Genomic DNA, 5,226 nt, shown 5'->3' with positions numbered 1-5,226 from the left:
TGAATGAAAAAATAAATAATACCTCTGCAAAAGACACTGTTAAGAGAATGAGAAAACAAACCACAAATGGTAAGACAATGTTTGCAAAAGACATCTCTGGTGAAAGACTGTTATCCAAAATATACAAAGAACATTTAGAATTCAACAACAACAAAAAAACTTGATTAAGGAATGGGCAAAAGTCCTGAACAGACACCTCACCAAAGAAGATACACAGATACTCTTCCCATTCTCCACCAAGGCTCAGGATCAGAGTGAAAAGGAGAGCCTATGCGGGAACTTTGCATCTGTAAGCTCTGCCTCAACATCTGTGTGGGGCAGAGTGGAGACTGACTGAGCCGGGCAGCCTCAGGCCTGGAGCAGCTCACCGGCCAGACCTCTGTGTTCTCCAAAGCTAGATACACCATCAGGTCCTTTGGCATCAGGAGAAATGAAAAGATTGCCATCCTTTGTGAGGCCAAGGCAGAAGAAACCCTGGAGAGAAGTCTAAAGGCATGAAGTATGAGTTAAGAAAGAAAGAATTGCTCAGATACTGGAAACTTTGGTTTTGGGATCCAGAAACACATCGATCTGGGGATCAAATGTGACCCAAGCACTGGTATCTATGGTCTGGACTTCTGTGTGGTGTTGGGTAGGCCAGGTTTCAGCATCACAGAAGTGAAGAACAGGTTGCATTGGGGCCAAACACAGAATCAGCAAATAGGAGGCCATGTGCTGGTTCCAGCAGAAGTATGATGGGATCATCCTTCCTGGCAAATAAATTCCCGTTTCTATCCAAAGGCCAATAAAGTACACCTGAAACTAATTTAATATAAAATGTCAAATATATATCAATGAAAAAAATTTAAGTAAAACAGAAGCCAATAAAAAGTTTTCAGTAAAAAAGAAGGGATACACAGATGGCAAATAAGCATAGGAAAAGATGGATGCTCAACATCATAGATCGTTAGGGAACTGGAAATTAAAATGAGATATCACGGGCTTCCCTGGTGGCGCAGTGGTTGAGAGTCCGCCTGCCGATGCAGGGGACACGGGTTCGTGCCCCGGTCTGGGAAGATCCCACAAGCCGTGGAGCGGCTGGGCCTATGAGCCATGGCTGCTGGGCCTGTATGTCCGGAGTCTGTGCTTTGCAACTGGAGAGGCCACAACAGTGAGAGGCCCGCATACCACACACACACACAAAAAAAGATATCACTACACATCCATTAGAATGGACAAAACACTGACAACGCCAAGTACTAGCAGGGATGTGGAGTAACAGGCACTCTCATTCATTGCTGGTGGGAATGCAAAATGGTACAGCCAACTTCCAGACATGGTTTGGCAGTTTTTTTAAAAATTAAACATAGTCTTACCATATGATGCAGCAATTGTGCTCCTTAGTATTTACCCAAATGAGTTGAAATTTATGTCCACGCAAAACTTGCACACAGGTGTTCATTGCAGCTTTATTCATAATTGCCAAAACTTGGACGCAACTAAGATGTCCTTCATTAGGTAAATGGGTAAATACACTGTGGCACATCTGGACAATGGAATATTCTTCAGCACTAAAAAAAAAACCAAAGAGCTATAAGCCATGAAAAGATGTAGAAGAACCTTAAACGCATATCACTAAGTGAAAGAACCCTATCTGAAGTGACAATATCCTATATGATTGCAAATATATTACATTTTGGAAAAGGCTGAACTATGGAGATAATGAAAGGATCGGTGGTTGCCAGGGAAGAGTGGAGAGGGAGAGATGAATAGGTAGAACATGGAGGATTTTTAGGGCAGTGAAACCGCTCCGTATTATACTATAATAGTGGATACATGCCACTACACATTTGTCATGGAATATAAAATACCAAGAGTGAACGCTAATATAAGCTATGGCCTTCAGTGACAAGTAGGTTCATTGATGATAACAAATTTACCACTCTTGTTCATGATGTTGATAATGGGGGAAACCATGCATGTTGGGGGGGAGGGGAAGGGGGGTATATGGGAACTCTCTGTACTTTCTTCTCAATTTTGCTATGAAACTAAAACTACTGTAAAAGTAAAGTCTATTAAAAATAATATGTGTGGAGACCCTGGGGAAAAATGGACCATAAATCTAGAAAACCTGTCCCACTAAACTCTGAAAGTAATCAGAACCCTGAAAAACCCTAATTTGGTTCTCTTATAAAAAATGCAATATGGGGCTTCCCTGGTGGCGCAGTGGTTGAGAGTCCACGTGCAGATGCAGGGGACACGGGCTCGTGCCCCGGTCCAGGAAGATCCCACGTGCCGCGGAGCGGCAGGGCCCGTGAGCTATGGTCGCTGAGCCTGCGCGTCCGGAGCCTGTGCTCCGCAACGGGAGAGGCCACAGCAGTGAGAGGCCCGCGTACCGCAAAAAAAAAAAAAAAAAAAAAAGATTTACTAGTGACAAACACTTTAATGGACTTGGCAGTTATTGTGAGACAGAACACCTAAGCTAATAGTTAAACTGTATTTTGCTTAAATTAAAGACTCAAAGATGCTCTTTTCAGATCTCTGAGTCTTTAAAAAGTTGATGAAGAGTGTTTGTAAAAGGGAAGATTGCTTGTGCTCATCTTAAAGCCATTTAGTGCCTGTATGAGCCTGAGAATTCTAAGTCCTCGGGATGATCTATAATGCATGGAGTGTATGCTCTCAGCAGTGTTTTTCCTCTTTTCTTGACGTCAGTTGCCATTTGTAAGGGTTGCCAGGGTAATGACATCTAAAGACAGGCCTACAAGAAAGGACAGCATACTTATTTTTTCTCTTTTAGCATCAAATATATTTAAAATTCATAACACATTCAGTTTGATGAAATTCTACTTCACGGAGAACCAAATTTCAAAGTACAGAAAAGAACTCTCCCACTCCCCCCACTACCGCCCACCAACCTGCCCTTGTCTTTGCAGCTCTGCTCTTAATGACTGGAGTTGTTCGAAACATACTTTTATATATGCCACGGGTTTTTTTCTGGGGAAAAAATTGTGAGGAGGTGCTGGCTGTATTTTATAAAATAATTTTTGGTAAAGTCAACAGAAAGACCTAGTTTACCTCAAAGGCAGGCATGGGAAAAATTGGAATCTGTTTAAAAAGGGAATATTTCAGGTTCCTTGGAAAGTATGTGGCTTTTGAAAATTAATTAAGAAATAATACTTGGGGTTATCAGTCAACATGGTTAGTTGATATATTTCTAATGGGATAGGTTTGTCACATCACACTAATTCTAAGTTTTATATCAGTAAAAGGGTAAGTTTTACAACTTTACACATTGACAAATATATTTTTATTTTGGCAGCAATAAATAAAGCATCACTTGTTGAGGAGGAACTCATCACAGTTAAGCTGAATTTCATTCTGTTTTGAAATGAAGTCAACCTAATATTAGAAAATTGCATTCTGGCATAAACCTCAATATTCTATTTCTGTTGGTGGCTCATTCATTTCAAAATAAGTACTTACTGTTGTAAACTCTTAAGTGTGTATCTTTTGGCATTATTGAAATTCATTTATTTACCTTTCAAATGAAGTCCGAACCATTAAACAGAAGTCGTTTTCTAAGGAAATCCTTTGCAAGATACAGAAATCTTTTTATGCTTGAATAAACATTTTAAAATGTTTTATATGAGATACAGGGACTTCTTGTTATTGAGCACGCTTGCCCTCTAGGATGCCAACTGTAGAGAGTCAGAAACACATCTGTCCTCAAACACCCTTAGATTCTCTTAATAACCCATTGTGAATTTGATGATCGAATATATTTACCTTTTTTTGTGACAATTTCTATTTTCAGCCTGAACCACTCCTTGGCAAAAGGTTCCATAAACTTAGTACCAAGTGTGTAAGATTGTATTTAATAATATACCTCTCTTTATGCATCTTAGAATTGTAAGATTCAAGCTTCAAATCATGTGCCCCCACCTTTTTTTTTTTTTTTTCGGTACGTGGGCCTCTCACTGTTGTGGCCTCTCCCGTTGCGGAGCACAGGCTCCGGACGAGCAGCCTCAGCAGCCATGGCTCACGGGCCCAGCCGCTCCACTGCATGTGGGATCTTCCTGGACCGGGGCACGAACCCGTGTCCCCTGCATCGGCAGGCGGACCCTCAACCACTGCGCCACAAGGGAAGCCCATGTGCCCTTTTGCTATGAAGTTTGATGGAAAATTCTGTGTCCACTCCTTTCCTCATTTCATGGGATGAGATCATACCACTTTCCTGAGTCTCCACTAGAGGCCCAGGACTCAAAGTCAAATCCTGGAGATCATTCTCTCTCCTTGGGTTATTTTGGAACTTCCCCAGCTCCATGATGCCTTCCTTGAGAGTGATCAGCATTTCACATGAATGTGCAAATGGATTTTAGTTTGATCCTTAAAACAAATGAACAGATTAATAGATGCTGAATGGTAACATCTTCATGGGGTGAAGAAATTGCTGGTGCAGGAAACGGGTGGGGAGGAGAAAATTACGATTCAAAATACCCACTGGGTTGTGTTGGCTTTCTCAAATTTTCTGAGCCTCTGTTTTGCTTGAATTTTAAGGGTAAGAGACATCTATTAGTGAATCCCTTATAAGCAACCTTATGACAGTTCATCAGTCATTGAGTCCCTGCTTTGGTGTCTTGCACTGCTCTGGAATGTTACAGAATTTGTGCCTTCCTGTGACTTTCCCAAGTATCAACCTTCAGAGACTATGTAAAGAAAAGCAGTATGACCCTCTGATGCAGGCACAATCTGTTCTTCCCTAAGCTCCTATTCCTCACAGATTCTCTGGCTCTGGGTTCTTTTTTCTGGCTCTCTTTCTTGCAGTGACATTCTTAGACCTCCTACCGGTCTTCACCAACACCAGCTCTGTGCTGCCTGGTTTGCTTAGTTCTGGCAGACTGCACCCACTGAGACAGCCTCGCCCCACTAGCTCCGGCCTCGGGGACCCACCCTGGCTCACCTTCCTCCTCCACTCACAGACTTCCCACCAAAGGAAAGGGATTAGACATGTTAACTTTTTCCAGACAGATTTAAAATGCACAGGGGGAGTCACTGAACAGAGCTCACAGAGCGTTCATACTGGGAAGCAACAGAGTTGAGAGCTGTGTGACCCTGGCCAAATTACCTAACGATTCTGAATCTGTTTTCTCTTCAGTAAAATAGAGATGACAATGTTTACTTCACTGTGTTATTGGAGGGAATTAAATAAGATAATGTACAGAAAGAGCCTTATACATAGCAGTCTTT

General features: G+C 41.8%; 1 pseudogene; it reads left to right on the top strand.

Moving 5' to 3' along the window:
- The first annotated feature begins 270 nt into the window (after positions 1–270).
- Positions 271–760, top strand: LOC132520494 (large ribosomal subunit protein uL5-like; annotated as a pseudogene).
- Positions 761–5,226: the final 4,466 nt, after the last annotated feature.

Source organism: Lagenorhynchus albirostris, chromosome 5, assembly GCF_949774975.1.
Source record: "Lagenorhynchus albirostris chromosome 5, mLagAlb1.1, whole genome shotgun sequence".
NCBI lineage: Eukaryota > Metazoa > Chordata > Mammalia > Artiodactyla > Delphinidae > Lagenorhynchus > Lagenorhynchus albirostris.
The sequence above is the reverse complement of the archived record's forward strand: the minus strand, read 5'-3'. Positions and strand labels throughout refer to the sequence as shown.